The sequence below is a fragment of the Pleurodeles waltl genome, chromosome 4_1, assembly GCF_031143425.1.
Source record: "Pleurodeles waltl isolate 20211129_DDA chromosome 4_1, aPleWal1.hap1.20221129, whole genome shotgun sequence".
NCBI lineage: Eukaryota > Metazoa > Chordata > Amphibia > Caudata > Salamandridae > Pleurodeles > Pleurodeles waltl.
Window position 1 is genome coordinate 1,021,396,681 of NC_090442.1, and position 19,454 is coordinate 1,021,416,134.

Below are 19,454 nucleotides of genomic sequence, written 5' to 3' on the forward strand. Positions count from 1 at the left end.
ACAGCATAGTGTGGGCGTAGCCCAGTTTTGGAGACTCTGCAGTTTCTCTTTAGAGTAAACCACCCGACCAGGTGTACTGGCGCACGGCACAGTACAAGCGGACAGGCACAGACAGGCTTGCCCCTGGTGGGCATGAGGCGCACCAGGTGTGCGCATCAGTGCCCTCATGAGGTTTAAATAGCTGTGCCCGACGAGGAGAAAACAACTAGCCCGCTGTCTTTCAATCTGGTACCTCACCAGTGTCAAAAAGAATGTGGGTAGCCCTGAAAACTCCCTCCGCAACAATCGGCTACTAGCAGTAATGGCAGACCAAGGAGAAATAAGTGATTACCAGCCTGCAGAAAGTTAAAAAGCAGCTCAAATCAAAAAAAGAAAACCAACACAAGATTTTAAAAACAGAGTTTTGATCTCTAGATGTATCTCTTTCAAAAGGGCACCCCACTAGTCTCAACCAGGAAGTGGGCAGCTCTGAAAAACTCCATCCACAACAATCGGCTACTAACAGCTCTGGTAGACCAATGGAAAGTAAGTAATTACCAGCCTGGCTGTAGAAAGTTAAAAGTGACTCAAATCACTAAAAGAAAACCAACACAAGATTTTAAAAATAGTGTTATGAGCTTGAAATAAGTCTCTAAGCCTGGCAGAGACTCATCTGAGGGGAAAGGCAACCTGGATTTGCCGATCAATTAGGAGCAGCAAATAAGAATGACTATGAAGCCAACAAGTGCCAAGCAATGTGCAGGCTCCAAGCCCTTTTTAGTTAACATAATGTCTCCCAAGAGGCAACAGGTGCTGTTGCAGCCAAGACTTAAATACCGGGACAGGCTACTGATACAGAAGTAAGCCAGCTGGCTGATACTAGTGTCGGAATCACAAATGGAATAATTTGCATCCACCCACATAGAACAAAATAATAAAAAAAAACATTTGGGGTACATTTTTAAAATTTCAATTGTGCTTATTTCTGATTGAAACTTCAGAGAAAAACACTTTAAAAATAATGATTTCATTAATTGTCCCTACCAGATTCAGATAAAGATTGGTGAACGGCCAGCAAAGCTGGACCTTGCCTGTAGGCATCCCTATATGCTGAGTGACTGCTTCCTTCAAGAACGAATAAGCACAGCAGAGGAGGCAGTTTTAAAGCACCGAAGAGGCAGAGGTTTTAAAGCACTAACTCTATTTATAAGAGAAGACAGGTGGAAATATGGGAATATGTGTCACTATTTACTAATGTGCCTTCAAACAAAAGATCTTGTCAAAACCCACCATGTATTTATTTTGATTAACCGGTTCTGGGCCAGGGACGCAATGGTTACGTCCGCCGGCACAGTGCTCCTGTGCCGAGGACGTAACCATTACGTCCTGGCACCTGAGCTCGGAGGGAGCGCTCCCTCCGTGGGCTTCCCTCCCAACCCCATCAGGGCAGGGATGGAAGGGGAAGCCCTTCCACCCAGCCCCCCAGTGACGTCTGATGACATCAGCGCACGATCAATCGCCCGCTGACCTCATCAGAGGCCACCTCCCATCGGAAGAGAAATGCTTTGCATTTCTCTTCCGATCATGTGATGGGGCCTGAGAGGCTTCAAAGGGAAGGAAAGGAATTTCCTTCCCCTTGAAGTCTCTCAGAGCATTTCAGTAGCCAGATCGTGAAGGGATCTGGCTGCTGAAATGCCCACTAGACACCAGGGATTATTTTGAAAAACGAAATTGGCATAAGGGAAGTGACCCCCTGGGCAAGGGTCGCTCCCCAGGGGAGCAATTTTTTTCAAGGCCTTTTCTATCCCCCCACCCCCCCCCCACCCCTTAGGAAACGGTTGCCCCCCCTAGGAGGAAAATTATATTCAGGCCATTTATGCCCCCCCCTTGGGGGCAGATCGGCCTATCTTTATTATGCCAATCTGTCCCCAAGGGGGGCAGAAACCACTAGACACCAGGGAGTTTTTTTTGTTAAGGCGAATTTCACGTAAGGGGCGCAACCCCTTAGGCAAGGGTCACTCCCCGGGGCGGGGCAAATTTATTTTAGGCTATTTCTGCCCTCCTTGGGGGCAGATCGGCCTATTTTAATTAAACCATTAGGCACCAGGGATTTTTTTGTTTGTTTTTGTTTTACACATGGGAGCGACCCCTTAGGCAAGGGTGCTCCCCTGGGGGGCAAATTGTATTTAGGCCATTTCTGCCTTGGGGACAGATCAGCTGAAACCACTAGACACCAGGGATTGTTTTGATACTTTTGCATAAATGGAGCGGCCCCTTGGGCAGGGGCCGCTCCCCAGGGGGGCAAAATTATTTTTGGCCTTTTCTACCCCCCCCCCGTCCCGGGGCAGATCTGCCTATTATAATTAAGCCTATCTGCCCCCAGGGGGATGCAGAAACCCCTTAACACCAGGGATATATTTTTGTTTATGTTTACTTCTGTTTTTCATATATATGGAGCAACCCCTTAGGCAAGGGTCGCTCCCCTGGGGGCCAAATTATATTTAGACCATCTCTGCCCCCCTTGGGGGCAGATCGGCCTATTTGTATTAGGCCAATCTGCCTCCAAGGGGGGCAGAAACCACTAGACACCAGGGATCTTTATTTTTTTGCGTCAATTTCACGCAAGGGGAGCGACCCCTTAGCCAAGGGTCGTTCCACTGTGGAGGCAAATTTATTTTAGGCCATTTCTGCCCCCCTTGGGGGCAGATCGGCCTATTTTCATTAGGCCGATCTGCCCCCAAGGGAGCAGAAACGACTAGGCACCGGGGATTTTTTTTTTTGCGCCAATTTCACACAAGGGGAGCGAGCTCTTTGGCAAGGGTCGCTTCCCTGTCAGGGCAAATTTATTTTAGGCCATTTCTGCTTCCCTTGGGGGCAAATCAGCCTATTTCTATTAGGCCAATCTGCCCCCCGGGGGGCAGAATCCATTTAGGCACCAGGGATTGGTGTGTGTGTATGTGTGTGTTTTGTTTGGGGGGACAGCCCCTTGGGCAAGAGTCACTCCCCATGAGGGCACATTACAGTTGGCCACATCTGCACCCCTTGGGGGCAGATTGGCCTATTTTTGGAAGGCCCATCTGTCCCCAAGGGTGGTAGAAAGCCCACCAGAGACCAGGGAAGATTTTTGTTTTTCAAAATAAGTGGGTGGGTGTATGGCCATACCCTCACCCCAAATAAATGGGGCCAAAGTTGTTCTGCCCACCAGTGGTCAGATGGGGCAATTACCCCCGATACACACCCTGGGGGGGGCAGAAAGTCTACTAGATGCCAGGGAATTAAAAAATAAATTGTGGGGTAGTGGCTACCAACCAGTATGGGCTTGGTTATGCCCCCATGCCAACTGAAGTGGGTAACAGTCTTTCAGCTCTCCCGCTCGCACAACTTATCCACGGCAAGCAAGAGGACATTTGATTATTTTGGGTTTTGGTTTTACATTTGGGCCATGAGAGCTTGGCTAACTCTCAAAATCGTCCCACTTGGAATGGTGAGGGCTGCACTTTATGGACTCCACAAGACCTAGACCCATCTGAAAACTAAACATCTGGGTGATTCCAGGATGGTGTGCTTCACATGCACCCTGCACCATTTTCTTACCCACAATGCCCTGCAAACCTCCAACTTTGCAGGAAATCACACATTTTTCCCACATTTTTGTGATGGAACCTTTCGGGATCCACAGAATTCCTACCACCCAGCATTGTCTCATCTATACCGGTAAAAATTCAGCCTAAATTTTTTTTTTCAAACTGCCCTTTTGGACCCGCTTTGGTTCCCCTCAATTCTGACATGTTTTTTGCTCTGCCCTGTCACAAGCACTTGCCCCACCTACACAAGTGAGGTATCATTTTTACCGGGAGACTGAGGGGAACGTCGGGTGGTAGGAAATTTGTCCCAGGGCGTAGATCCCACACAGAAATGTGGGAAAATTAGATTTTTTTGTTTTAGCTAAATTTGAGGTTTGCTGAGGATTATGGGTAAGAAAACATTGGGGGATCCACTCAAGTCATAACTCCCTGGACTCCCTCGGGTGTATAGTTTTCAGAAATGTCTGGGTTTGGTAGGTTTATCTAGATGGCTGCTGAGCTCAGGACCAAAAACGCGGGTGAACCCCTCCGCCCCCTAGCAAAAACAGGTAGTTTTGAATTTGATCATTTTGATGTGTTCAGATAGTGTTTTGGGGCATTTCTTTTTGCGGGCAGAAGACCTACCCATGAAAGTGAGGTACCATTTTTATCGGGAGACTTGGGGGAACGCTGGGTGGAGGGAAATTTGTGGCTCCTCTCAGATTCCAGGACTTTCTGTCAATGAAATGTGAGGAAAAGGTGTTTTTTTTTTGCCAGATATTGATGTTTGCAAAGGATTCTGGGTAACAGAACCTGGTGGGACCCCCACATGTCACCCCATCTTGGATTTCTCTAGGTGTCTAGTTTTCAAAAATGTGCATGTTTGGTAGGTTTCCCTAGGTTCCAGCTGAGCTAGAGGCCAAAATATACAGCTAGGCACTTTGCAAGAAACACGTCATATTTCAATGTAAAAATGTGATGTGTCCATGTTGCATTACCTGTCGCAAGCATTAGGGCTACCCATGCAAGTGAGGTACCATTTTTATCGGGAGACTTGGGGGAACACAGAATAGCCAATCAAGTGTTATTGCCCCTTGTCTTTCTCTAAATGTTTTCCTTCCAAATGTAAGACAGTGTGTAAAAAAGACTTCTATCTGAGAACTGTCCTGTAATTCACATGCTAGTATGGGCACCAGGGAATTCAGAGATGTGCAAATAACCACTGCTTCTCAACACCTTATCTTGTGCCCATTGTGGAAATACAAAGGTTTTCTTGATACCTATTTCTCACTTTTTATATTTCACCAAATTAATTGCTGTATGCCCAGTATACAATGAAAACCCGTTGCAAGATGCAGCTGCTCATTGGCTTTGGGTACCTAGAGTTCTTGATGAACCTACAAGCCCTATATAGCCCCGCAACCAGAAGAGTCTTGCAGACGTAACAGTATATTGCTTTTGAAAATATGACATTGCAGGAAAAAGTAAAACGTGGAGAAAAATAGCAGTTTTTTTTACCTTAATTTCAATATTTTTTTATTTCAGCTGTTATTTTCTGTAGAAAACCCTTGTAGGATCTACACAAATTACCTGTTGCTGAATTCAGAATTTTGTCTACTTTTCAGAAATGTTTAGTGTTCTGGGATCCAGCATTGGTTTCACACTCATTTCTGTCACTAACTGAAAGGAGGCTCAAAGCACAAAAAATAGTGAATATGGGGTGTGTCCCAGTAAAATGCCAAAATTGTGTTAAAAAATGTGGTTTTCTGATACAAGTCTGCCTGTTCTTGCAAGCTGAGAAGATGGTGATTTTAGCACTGCAAACCCTTTGTTCATGCCCTTTTCAGGGAAAAAACCACAAGCCTTCTTCTGCAGCCCTTTTTCCCCATTGTTTTGAAAAACCCGAACTTTTTTGCTGTATTTTGGGTAATTTCTTTGTCTCCTTCAGGGGAACCCACAAACTCTGGGTACCCCTAGAATCCCTAGGATTTTGGAAAAAAAGGACAGAAATTTGGTGTGGATAGCTTATGTGGACAAAAAGGTATGAGGGCCTAAGCGCAAACTGCCCCAAATAGCCAAAAAAAGGCTTGGCACAGGAGGGGAAAAGGCCTGGCAGCGAAGGGGTTAAATCTGTTGGGGTGCTGGAACACACCATAAACAACCAGGAGCATTTAGTCAAATCCAGGACTTCTGGTCATTGTTGTGAATGTGTCCCTGGCTCTCAGCATGCAACCCCACATGCTGGCATGCACAGAATGGGGACACAGCATTGAAATAACGACACCAGACACCAGTTGCTTATTATGATCTGCAGGAGCTAGTTCCCCGGGTTCATTTATTTCTACCGTCTCCCACGCGACGGTCACAACCATAGTGGGGATTTGGAAGGGGGTCTGCTCTGAATCCCCTTCTCTGTGTCTGGTAGGGTAGGATGTCCCACCCCACAACACAACATCCATATCCACCTTATGAGAAAAAACAAAGAACAAAATAATAAAAAAATAAAGAAAAAAAAAAAACGAAGGTGCAGAAGAATCCATTCACATCTAATCTCTGATTGTGGTATTCAGTTTAAAACAAAATTATTTAGCCTTGTGGAAGTGGCTGGCCATTGCCTGAGGTGCTATCTCCAAACTGCCTTGCGTTGGCTGTGGGTGTTGTTTCTGAGGTGTATGTCTGCGGTATCAGGGGCGAGAGCTGGTTGACTCAAGGTTAGTGGTTGCTTTCCTAGTTCAGAAGCATTGTGTTCTCTTTGCAGACTTCTGGGCAAACTGAAGTCGGCTTGGGGTAGTTCCTCAGGATCACTCATGTCTTGCTCAGGAGCTCTCTTCACATGACGATGACAAGTTCTCCTTGGTATGATGATTTGAGTGTAGATAGCGTTTAAAGAAAACTACATTCCTGGTGGTCGACTCATCACCCCTGAAGGAGGTGATCATTGTCCCTGTGCTCTTGTGACTTTCAATGGATGAAGTTCAAAAGGTAGGCAAAACTTGCTTCCCAGGTGTCAATCTCTGACAAGAACTGCATCGCCTACTTGCAACTGTCTGTGATATGCTCTTCGCTTGAAGAACATCAGATCGTTCTGTCTCTTCCATGGAAGCAGGGTGTCAGACACTTCATTGCGGATAGCATAAGGCGCTTCCACATGAGGTATGGTATCCGCTAGCCTGCAGTTGACATACAGGTCACTGGGGGTTACCCTTGTGATGGTGTAAGGAGTAAGTGTGTACTCCCACAACAAAGCATACAAGGCACAATCTAAGTTTTTGCCATTGGCCAGTGTGATGCGGAATACCTTGTTGACAGTTCTCATGAAACGTTCCACCTCTGCGTTGGCTTGTGGCCATTGAGGTGTGATCTTCTGGTGGTGAACACCTCTGGATTTTAGGTATTCAGCAAACTTTTGGCTAGAGAAACAAGGTCCATTGTCAGTGTGAAGTTCATGCAGACGACCATGGGCAGACATGATCTTCTCCAATCGAGCAATGATCTGGTTAGCTCTCTTGGACGCTACAATTTCTACCTCTGGTTAGTTGGAGAAATCGTCAATTATGACCAGCATGTGTCAGCCATCTGAAAGGCTGGCGAAACCGGCACTGGGGTGATGCCACGGAATGGGGTGATGGGTGGCGTTATGATGGGAGCTGGTGGCTCAGCAGGGCCAGCTGCCTGGCACATAAATCATTGGTTTACAGTCTGTTCCACCATACTGTTGAGGCCAGGGAACCATATATTACACCTGAGCTTGGCTTTCGTCCTGACTGTGCCATGATGTGCTGAGTGCACCAGGTTTACTGCTCATCTTTGGAGTGATTTGGGGATTGCCAGACAAGGCCCTTGCAGCAAACATCCTTCTGGTGAGATGGCCAACTCATTTCGAACATGCTGCAGAGATAGCAGTGTATTCAGCCTCTGTAGTGTGAAAAGAAAGGCTCCTCATCATCTGGTCCCCATTGCTCGACGTCACAGCAGCCAGCGCCAGCTGGAGGCACCCATCAGCTGGTGGTAACCTGCTCAGAGGTCGACTTTTGGCGACAACCTGGAGTCACTTACTTTCACCACTAAGTCATCAACAGTCAGTGCCGGGTGTCTTTCTCCCCGTATTGCCATGTTAGGGAGACGCATGTCTACACAAATTTGGACCTCTCCTGGCTGCTTGGGCTTTCGTGCAGCCATTATCCAGGTCACCCAGGGCATCAGGCCATCAACCTTCTGAATGATGCCTGCCGCTTCTAGTTTTCTGAGCTCTTCTTTGACTTTCGGGCGAAGGTGGAAGGCCGCCTGGCGGTGACAGAGGGTGACAGGTTGAATGGATTCATCGATATGAAGACGAACCATGCAATTCTTTAGACATCCGATTCCTTCAATCAAGTTTGTGAACTCATCCACCATGGAGCCAATGGCTAACAGATGAGCGATGAATGAGAATGTGCAGCTTAATTGCATCTTAGAGCCCCCTCGAGTGACAAACACCTTTGTTCTCGTCACGTGATCTTCATGAGCGATGGCAGTTGTGAACACACCCTCTAGTGGCAGTGGTGTTGTCAAAGCAAATGCATATACCTGCACTGGTGTAGGACGTAACGCGGGTTGGCATGTTAGAGCCTCCAATAGGGGTTGCCATGATATTGATCGAATCACCTGTGTCAATTAGCGCCTGGACAGGGTGACCCGCAACAGTGACAGTTCATTTTGGGATGCAGTGTTTTTTTCGGGATGCAGCGCCTTTCATGTTTGGTTGCATGGCCTGTATGACGTACTGCACCTTCGACATCATCATCATCATCCATGTCTTCTTTCTCCTCATGGGCCTCCAGCTCTTCCATAGTTTTCACAGACTTTGGCCTCTGTGGTTTCTTGCTAGGCATAGACCAGAAAAGTTTTGCAAAATGAATAAGTTTGTTACATGATGTACAACCTTTGGCTTGTGCTGGACACGTGCCTTGGTGTGGGTAGGGGCCTCCACACCAGTGACAGGCTTTCATCATTGTTGTAGGCTTGGTGCGAGTTTTCTTCTTGTCTGTACTATGGGTAGCTATAGTGTTGACAGACTTAGGCCCTCATTACGAGTGTGGCGGTCTGAAGACTGCCACGCTCGCAATGACGGTCAGACCGCCGCAGACAGGGAGGTATAAGCGCCTTATTATGACCGTGACCGCCAGCACCGCCAGGTTGCCGTCTGTCGACAGCCTGGAGGTCTCAGTGGTCGCAATATGCCAGGGCACCGCTGCAAGCAGCTCTGCCCTGGGGATTACGAGTCCCCTTTCCCCCAGCTTTTGCATGGGAGTCTCACTTCATGCATTTCATGTCCGAATTACGGGCAGTGAAATGCGCGATGGGGGCTGTCACACCCAACACACCACAACATTGCCGCTGGCTCAATTACGAGCCAGTGTCAATGTTGTGGTGAATTTTCCAATGGGCCAGCAGGCAGAAATGCTGTTTTCGCCCGCTGGCCCAGCGAAAAACTCCTAATAGGGTGGGCAGCATACCACCAGCACTGGCGGTATGCTGGCTGCAGCAGCTTTGGCGGTCTTTTAAAAAGACCGTCGAGGTCATAATGAGGGCCTTAGTCTTTATTGGCCGTTCCAGAGCTGCCTCAATGTGCACAGCACAAGTCTTGGAGAGCTCTTTGGAACGGCCCAGTGTCAGTATGTTAGCTATAGACATCCCCGGTACCTGGAGTATGTTTTCCTTCGCAGATTAACATCCTTGGGTAAACTGTGCTCTGATTTCATCTTCAACATCAAGCAACATGCACATGCTGGACAGTTCCTTGAGATGGACATAAAAAGCGTTAACTGATTGTTCAGGTTGCTGTCTCGCTTGCCGTAATAGCAAATGCTCATAGTCCGGATTAGAAAGAGGTTCAAAATAGGTTGTCAGTGCATTCTTCAAGGTGTTGTATGTGAAGGGCGGTCCCACCTCTGACACTGATTTGGCAATTTTGTGAATGGCAGCACCTTCTAGATGAAGAAGCAAGGTATGTCTCCTGTCCTTGTCTAGGGCCACCACAGCAACATACGCCTCTGAATCGGTCCACTGAGTCTTTCCATTTTGCCCCTTGAGATTATAGCAGGACGTCACACACAAAAGGCTTGAGAGGGTATGGACGCCACCTATGTGCGTGGTCAGACATTGGACATTAGTCTTTGGGAGCTGTGAAAAAACTACAGTGAGTGACACTGTTTTTGTCGTGGGCAGGGAGATGAGGAGACCAAGGTGAAGAATCAGGTGAAGTATTGTAGAGTGTAGGATGATATACCTCTATCCCCCCAACCTTGTGGGCTGTCACAGTCTTCTTACCACATCTGGCAGCTGACTGAGGTGCAGACAAGCGGCAGGCATGCTTGGATGTCAGAGCTGGGAGGGCCGTAAGGCACGGTGCCAGCCGGATGAGAGCCAGACCTGCCCAGATAGCTGTAACAGTGGTGACAGGAATGCTGGGGCAGTGGCACAGCAAGAGGTTGTGTAGATGACACTTTCTTCACTTGGGAGCAGAGCCAGGCCTGCCCAGATAACTGCAACAGTTGGGGCAGGAACACAGGTGCATTGGCACAGCAGGAGAGTGAGCAGCTGAGACTTCCTTCACTTGGCAGCAGTAGAAGAGCCAGACCTGTCCTGATAATTGCAACAGTAGGACAGGTATGCTGGACCCGGTCAGATTGCGGTAGATGCCGCAGGTCCACAGACAAGCAGCACAGGCTTTCGGCGAGACACTGAAGGGCTGCAGAACGGCGTTGAAAGCAGCAGCAGGAAGTACACCACAGGAGTGGGCCATATTGGCTGTGCTGTAGTACGCACAGGGACTCAGAAGGAGAGCAAGACAGCAGCAAGGCTGAGCACTGGTAGTGGCCAATGAAACATGGGTATGCAGGTAGGCACTGGTGAGCCCTCGTCTCCAGCTGTTGGGAGTGTGCCTTGAGCTCTCACCATGCAGGTAGGTCACGCAGGTGCTGACATGCACAGAGTGGGGATGCAATGCTGAAATAACAACTCCGGACACTAGTTGCGTATTATGTCCTGCAGGAGGAAGTTCCCCGGGTCTGTTTATTTCTACCGTCACTCACTTGACAGTCACAACCATAGTGGAAACATGGAGAGGAGATCTGCTTTGAATTGCCTTCTCTGTGTCTGTTAGCGTGGAATGTTCCACCCCACAACCCAACATCCATCATATTGCCAGGACCTCTGGAATTATGTATTTGTGTGCCTGCAGTGTTTTTTTTTTGCATAACTGTGGAGTTGCAGCATATACTACATATTCTATCGTCTGCTGCTTAATTGGCAGATGTTGACAAAAAATATTTTGGTTTGTAGCTCTAATAAAGGAAGTTATTGAAACGCGGTGACACATTTTGTTGAGCAGTGGAAAGTTCTTTGAAAATAACTTGACACTTATCTGTTGCCTAGTGCTGTACATAAGTGTTAAATGGTTACTAATAGGGTGGTATCTTGGTCCAGACACTGTTAATATGTATAAAAATGGCAAAATAATACCACAAAATGTGCCACATTATGCTGCATCTTTTGTCTTTTTGTGCAGTATAATTCATTCCACTCCATTGCATAACTTGGTCCTCCCCTGCCGCATAACTCCAGTGGCCCTGGCTTTTGCATAAGCAGCACCTTGCTTAACCCCTGCGACCGCTGTCCTACGGGCTGGCAAAAGCAATGTCAAGAACAAAGGGTAAACAATGCATTATTTACCTTCTGCAGGTACCACTGGGACATTACTGTTTCTGTTTGGTAAAGGAAATGTGTTCAGAAATGCAGCACCCTAAAGAATTCATCATAAAAGAAACAAGTGAAAAAATTAAATTTTTGGGTCGAGCACGCAAGCACTCTGACGTGTTGTAATCTATCTGTGGGCTTTTAACCACACCCACTGCAAGCCCATCACTATCACTCGTTCATGGGCTTACATTTCAAAAATTATTTGTTATCATTGGTAAATGATTTATGTTTGTCCCACCTTGGGGCAGTTTTGTTACCTCCTTGGCCATCGACCCTATTACATGGATAATTATAAGTTTGCCAATACGTTTGATTGTGAGCGAACCTATTTTCCCTTTTGTGCCTCTCCTTCATGCTCATGCTGGCCATGGCGTTTTGAATTGGCTTGCTTATGTCAGCTTTTCATTTTCAATTTATGTGGCAAGAAAAGTCCAGGTAGGAATTTACAGAGCTAATAGCTCTACCTCAGGCAAACGCAAGACCCATTGCATTACAAATGCTTGTTTTTAAACATTGCCTCTCGTCATTTTAGTGAATACAAGAAAAATAAGCACTGGCAAAGCAAATATGTCTAGCATTTGCAAGCTGGTGAGATGTTTGAATATATTTTTGATTGCAAGGATACGCCATAAAAAATAAAATAATGCTGCCTAAAAGTGCTTGCACAGATAATTGTAAATTTTTTAAAATGCATACCATTTTTAATTGAACGGTATAGATCGTGATTCTTATTAGCTCAAGGAAAAAGGTGTGAATGGCTTTGAATTACTGTAACCGAAAACAGATTTTATATACACACTACGCTGACTAAAAAACTTAAAAGAATTATAAAGAATGAAAAGGAAATATGCATTGGAAAAATAAAGTGATTGGCCACCTCCCCTGACCCCCGCAACGCCCCCAACTCTATTTCTGGCACGAAGTGAACTTCTTTGTAAGCATTTATGTATATCTGATCAGGCAAAAATACTGCTCTTACAGCGCAAGGCAGTGGATGTGGGCTGACCCATTGCAGTGGGTAAAAGTAAAATGTGAGTGACTGTTGAACATACCAATTGATAATTATGGCTGACACAAAGCACCTAAGAATGTGTATATTTGTGTTTTATTTATGTTTTCTCCCCATTTCTTGAGGGTTGTGAAATCTATTTCTAGGCTACACATTATGAACAAAACAGTCACCCTTGTGCTTCAGGGCGTGAATGTTCCTTTCAAGTGATCATAAATCAAAACTTTTTAACAATGATCAAGAGTAAATCAAGCCCTTTACATAGTTCATATTCAATATATGGTCCATATGGGTTAACACTGGTGGCCATGATCACTATTGTTTTTTTCTTTTAAATCTCTGTGTGTCATAACAAAGATTTTTCACTTGAGTTACACACTAGGTTCTCAGTGACATCAATTGTTGTGATTTAATCAGGGTCAAGGTCACATGGCAATACTTTCTGTGATGTAGGGCCAACGTTTGATATCTCTTACTTTGATGTTATTGAGGCCCAAAGATGTGTTATGTCTCTTTCGCTTCCTTTGGCATTTTGGTCTTTGCATGATATTACTCAAGAGGGCAGTGATTCATAAGTGAATGTTTGAGTCAACGAGGAATGGATAAACTGTGCAGTTCGGTTTTGAAGTGTTAGGTGGCAATTATAAGGAGAGGTGAGCAGGCACAAGCAGCTTTCAGAAAGGTTGATGGAACAGAAAGCCGGACAAAGGAGCACTATGATGAGGGAAGGTTTGAGGAAGAGGAGCTTAGTAGAAGAAGCAGGAGTTTCAATAGAAGAGTAGGTTTAAGGAACATGAATTAGTCAGCCAGCAAGAAGATGCAGCAAATGACCAGGAAGAGGACTGAATCCAAAGAGAATCTGGGTCAGAAAGGCAAAGAAAGGGAAAGCGGAGCATGGTCACAGACAAGATTGCCACTTCATTTTAGACCTATGTAGACCACGAAACAATGGGGTATCTTGCACAATGGGCAAAACAGATTCCAAGTCGCTTTTAAATGTACCTGCAACCTAAGAACAGTTGGGGGTGGAGGGGGGTTTCTCAAAACTCAGCAGCCACCAATCCTTTGCTACGTCCCAGCCTCTCACATGTCTGCAGACTCGCAGAATGACACCACCTCTCCCACATCTATAAGAAGAAAATCTATTCTACAGAGGATCACATGGAGTTTATGCAGAAGGTACTGTGTAGGATGCAGATGAAGGCTAAATGTTGACAAGTTGGCAGAGTAACCCCAGTGAGCTTTGACGAAGGTGGAGCCTAAGTAAGACCACTCCAGATGGAATTCTAGAGGATGGAAGGGGTGCGGTAGGGAAAAAAGGGGCATACAAAAGAAGACAAACCCATCTTTATTGGCCTACGTGGGGTTCTGATCCGCTCACATCCATGTTCAAAATACTACAGAGATTATATTCAGACACTAAGCTGCGATACATGAGAAGGCACCAAGAACAGCTGTCTTAATTTGTAACAACTGTATTATATGAAAGATTGCTTATGTAAACATTGGATGGAGCTGCAATGGGTCAATGCATCAGTTATTACCCTGCACACAGCATTGTATCAGGAAAAAGTTTGGGGTTTAAATAGTGGTATGTTCTCTCATGATCTGCTACTTGTGGTAAGGCCTCAGTATACAGCAACTGAACACTAAAGACTGGGTGAGGTTGGGCTACACTGCACAGGCTACTCTCCTGCAACTGCACATTTATCTTTATTCCAGACATACCAGGTTCGCAGTCAAGGACTGATTAATTCTTTGCAACCACTTCATAGCCTTTTTGGATCTCTAGGTGTGAGTTCCTGAAAGGCACTACTTCGAACCATGCTCCATTATTACTGAACCTGGAATATGGACTCAAGGTTGGTACCTTTGACCATAAACATCTCCTTGTATGAACTACTGACTGAAAAGAAAAGGCTCAATGATACCATTAGTACTTACATAGCTGACAACAAGGGTTTAATGTTGTAGAATAAGACACTATGGGCTGCCAGAAAGGCGAGATTAAAGGGCCGCATGATGAGGGATTCAGGCATTCCCACCAACAAAATAAACTGAAACAAACGTAACTGAAACCTTCTATCAGTGTCAGGAACAGGTAATATGTTCTGCACTTTACTGACACCACCATAAGCTTTTAGAAAAAGCAAATTTGGCACTCATCTCCCTATTAAACCTCAAAAGTAGCATATGTACTTTCTCACCTTTGTCTTCGCTGTGAATATGGAGAGGAAGTCAGTTTACTACCGGCAGCCCACCTTAGACCTGGAGAAGCATTTGTAAGGTATTGGGGATAGCCCAAATACCTCACAAATTCCTTTGCCTCAATCTACAAGGATCTGTACAGTTCAGATGCAAGAGATGCCAGGAGCAATGGAGAATACTGTTTTGTCAGCCTTAGTCTACCCATTTTATCATCAGAAGGAATGAGTCTCCTGTATTGCGAGAGATTAACAGAGGCAATTACCATTCCCATTACAGACCTCTCATTTAACAAATGGAGAGGAGACCATCCCTGGAAAGGTTTTGTGTGGAACAAAGCCCAACTTGGAAATTTGCTGTACGAAATATATATTGGAGCCTTTACATTGGGATATCTAACAATAATCTCCAACATTGCTCTGATTTCAATTATTCCTAAATCTGGGAAGGTTCCTTCACATTATGACAGTAATCACCTGATGTCCTTGATCAATGTAGACCTGAAACATCTAGCACAAGTCTTAGCTATCAGACTTAAAAGCACAGTTCAAGACTCTCAAAAGGGCAGGCCAGGAGAATTAATTCTTTAATAAAGTGTGTATACCACATAGAACTTCTACAGCATAGGTGTTTGTCTTTTTACCCATAATCTGACACATTTCCAGTATATGGGGGTTCGAGGCAGGAGTACCCACTTCCCCCATTACTATTCATGCTAAGTCTAGACCCCATGCTTTCAGCTGTCCACAAGAATAAAATAATTAACGGAATCCTCATTAAAATGAGGGATTTTAAGGGATTATTATACTTCCACGATATTCTACCCACATTCTCAGAGCAATATCCTCTCTTACCAGAGCTAATGTACACAATTATTCACTATTTGGACTTTCCTGGGTACAGGATAAACAGGGAGAAGAGTGAGCCCTGCCCATATCTAGGTTTACCACTGCAGTTTGCATAGACGACTTTAATATCCCATGGAAACAAGACCAGCTGAAATATTTAGTCATCCTCAAAACAGAGACCTAGAACAGGTGGTGGAAGATAACCTGAATTCCCTGATTTAATAAACTAGGAAAGGCTTTGCCTGTTGGTTCCAAGTACAGTTGCCCCTATGGGGTTGAAGCCAGATTGATAAAATTATGGTTGCCTGTTACTTCCTCTATGTCCTCAGTATTAAAACATCTGCAGTATAGATTGAGAAATCTGATTTTTTATTTGGGGCATCCGGATACCAAGTTTGAAAGATGGAGACCAACGTAAAGAAGTAGTTTATGGATTGTACAAATCAATAATCACCCACCTTTTGTGTAAGCCCTTAGAAAACTTGCACCAAGAGACTTGGCAATAGATTTTGAAGCATGACTATACTAATGTGGAATGATTCCCACTATCAGAGAGTCATGACGCAGACCACATAGAAGCACAACTTAAAATCAGTTACTTTAAAATTCTACAACATTAGTAAAGAACGCTGCACAGACTACAGATTGCCAAACTCTTATGAGACTCCCTATGTTAGAGGTGTCAACAACTCAATTGTGATGTATACCATATGTTGTCAACAGGTACTACCTTGGATCCGTACTGGAAATTGATATTGTAAATACACTTTAAGACCAGTGGTTTCTTCATAATACCCTTGCACAGGCTAGCCCTTCTATATGACACTTCCTGGGTGGCTATGAAGGGCTCTTTTCTTTTCTCCATACTACTGACAGACTCTGGTGTTCTCTCATTTTACTGACAAGAGGGAAAAAATTAAAGAAAATGTGCTGGATGGCCTTTTGCGAACGAATACTATATAGATCAGTTTAATGCTTTTCTCTGACATATGGCACCCTTTTTAGGTATACTGTACGTAGGGTCCTGAGTTCAGGGGTCATTGACAGGCATGAAAGTGTCCTTGACATAACTGCATTCGCTTCATTACACTAACAAACGACAATTGGTCTCACGGAAAAAAGAAAAATGAAACACCTAAGTATACATATTAAATTAGCATACCTTGATCCTATTCAATAGTCTATTCAACAATCATATAACAAAGGAGAGAGAAACAAAGAAATACAACAGAAAAGGCTAACTTATGCACAACAATTCTAATCGTATTCAAAATCAGTGATACATATACATGACTTTAAATGCAATGGTTGCTCGATTATGTGTAGACAAAGTGCTCAAATGAGTGCTCCTGTGAAAGTGACGAAGAGTTAAGAAGAGGCTAAACAACAGACAAGTTAAAATTTAATCAGAAGGGCTCACAAGCAACTGCATATGACCTGTCTGGAACAAGCAATAACTCATCAAACTATTGTCCATGAAGTTGGGGGTGGCTGTTTGATTCAATCTGCTTCATTCACCCTTTGGGGATATGAAATCCAGTACAGACTGAGGAAAATGCGGTCAACGTTTCAACCCAAACAAAAAGGTGCCAATTCAAATCTTATAGGCGGGTCTTCATTAGGACAAAGCGAAACTAATAAAAGGACAACATATGATGAAGGGGAAAGAAAACCAAATTGTAAAAATGTGGTGTAGGTTGTTTCCTACACAGTAGAAAAATTCTCCATGCATCCAGATATTCGTACTGACACTTCGTGGCGTTTGAATCTTTTACTTTGGGATCACCGACCTTGTTACAAACGCAAGATATACATTGTTACATTGTTGTATGAGCAGTAAGCAATGCGCCTTGACCACCTGGCTCGTCTTTATGTGAATTCACCTGTCTGGCCCCCTTTTTAATTTCACTTGTATTCTCGCAACACCTTTTTTTATTCTTTTTATATGTATAACATACGTGCACTCTGGCGCAACGCTGCGTTTGAATTATTTTTCTTGGGATCTCTGTCTTTGTTACGATCTCAAGGGAAGTGGAGATGTATTGTTGCATGAGCTATAAGCAACACACCTTGTCCACCCATGTCTTCTTTGTATGAATCTCCAGTTCAGCCCTTTTTAGTAACACTTGAATCCTGGCAAATCTTTTTACAGTTGGTCCCTGAGTTACCCAGGCAGGGCTCTCCCACTTTTGAGTACACCGATAGTCACCTATATTGGTGAGTACTTTGTTGCCTTTTTTATGTCTTTTTTGGTATACTTTCGTTTAAAGAGGCACTAAAAATGTACATTTCTGTATTTTTCAGCCCAGGAAATTCTATTTTGAGGCCAGATACTGGGAATTCACTGCCTCGTCCTACAAGTGAGTGAATCTCCTGGATAAGCACTCACCTAAAGTATACAGATTAAATTAGCATACCTTGATCCTATTCAATATTCTATTCAACAATCACATCACAAAGGAGAGTGAAACAAAGAAATACAACAAAAAAGGCAAACTTATGCCTTTTCAGTTTGCTTTTATGTTGTTGTTATTTTTTTTCTCTCTCCTTTGTTATATGATTGTTGAATAGACTATTAAATAGGATGCTAATTTAATTTGTATATAATTTGTATACTTTACGTGTTCTGTTTTTATTTTTGTTTGTGGGACCAATTGTCATTTGCATTGCATTATACCCAGGTCCTTTCACTTTTTGGGTTACCCCCTTGTTCTGTAATGATTCATTACACTAACAGCACACTACATCCTAAAATCGAACAATCTAGTGAAAAATGGGAAGGATGACAGAATGATAACTCCTGTGTGTAACTCCTTATAGAATTATCAGGCTCCACCCCATCAGACCTGAAGAGCCCCACCCCCATGATATAATTTTCATCATGTCATTTGAATGCAACTACTTTGAGTTGAAATATTGTTTTGATTATTTAACATGTGCAAGATGAATCTCTTCTTTAACACTGTACAAAACACATAGAGCCTGATTACGACCTTGGCGGAGGGGATGGATATCCTGTCTGCCGCATTAAAAGTTCAATTATATCCTAAGGAACATGTGAAATGGCGGACAGGGTATCCGTCACATTTGTGACGGAGTAGTTCCCTCCACCAAGGTCGTAATCAGGTCCTTAGGCACCAGTGGGTAAAGTTATAGCATGAACGGGTAACCTGAACCTCAGCTACTTGTTTTGCAAAACAAAAATAAAGGATTTGTTAGAAACTGCAGTCTGTAGTTGGCAGAGGTATGCACCCTGTCCAAGTAGGGACCACAATTCTAATCAGGGCAGGTCACAACACAAACTTAATTACCTGTGCTCGCCCTCGGGTAGCTTTGCACAGAGCAGGCAGGCCTAACTTAGAAGGCAATGTGTAAAGTATTTGTGCATTAGTTAGACAGCGGCTCAGTGAAACACTACAAAAATTACTCCACACCAAGATAGAAAATTAGAAGTAATTTATCTGAAGAAATCAAGACCACAACAATATAGAGCCACTAAGCGTACAACAAGATATCCTTCTGAAAATGCTTTACAAATCAGTGCACTTCTTTTAGCAATGTTATCGTAGAAGATAGTTACAGGCCCAGAGGCTAGAAATGGGCACTGTGGAGAGGGCCATTGACAGAGCACGCGGGCCTTGGGTAAATCAATACCTGTGCAGGAAATGCAGCCAAACTCAGCTCTCAGCTCCGGATGCGATTGGTGAGCAAACGCACTCAACCTGAGATGCTCGTCACAGTGCACTAGGCGGGGCCCCAGCTGCAGACTGGATTAAAGGGTGTGGGTGGCACCGCGCTCTTGAGATGGGACTCTGGGACAGTAGGCACCACAGCTGAAGAGCAGCGCGGGGGCGACGATGAACGATCACGCTCAATAGCAGGATTCCACAACAGTAGACAAAACTCTTGGGTGACCGGCTCACAGGATATGGAGAGACCTGCACTTAATAGGCCAGGCTGCCGGGCAGTACGCACAGCTTCAGCAGAGCGGCGTGGGGTGGCAGAGAGGCTCCGCACTCGTTAGCAATTATCTGTGACAAAGGTTTGCCTGGTCAGAGCAGCGCCGGAACTGATGAAGCAACGTTCACAAGGTCTTTAATGTCCCTGAGA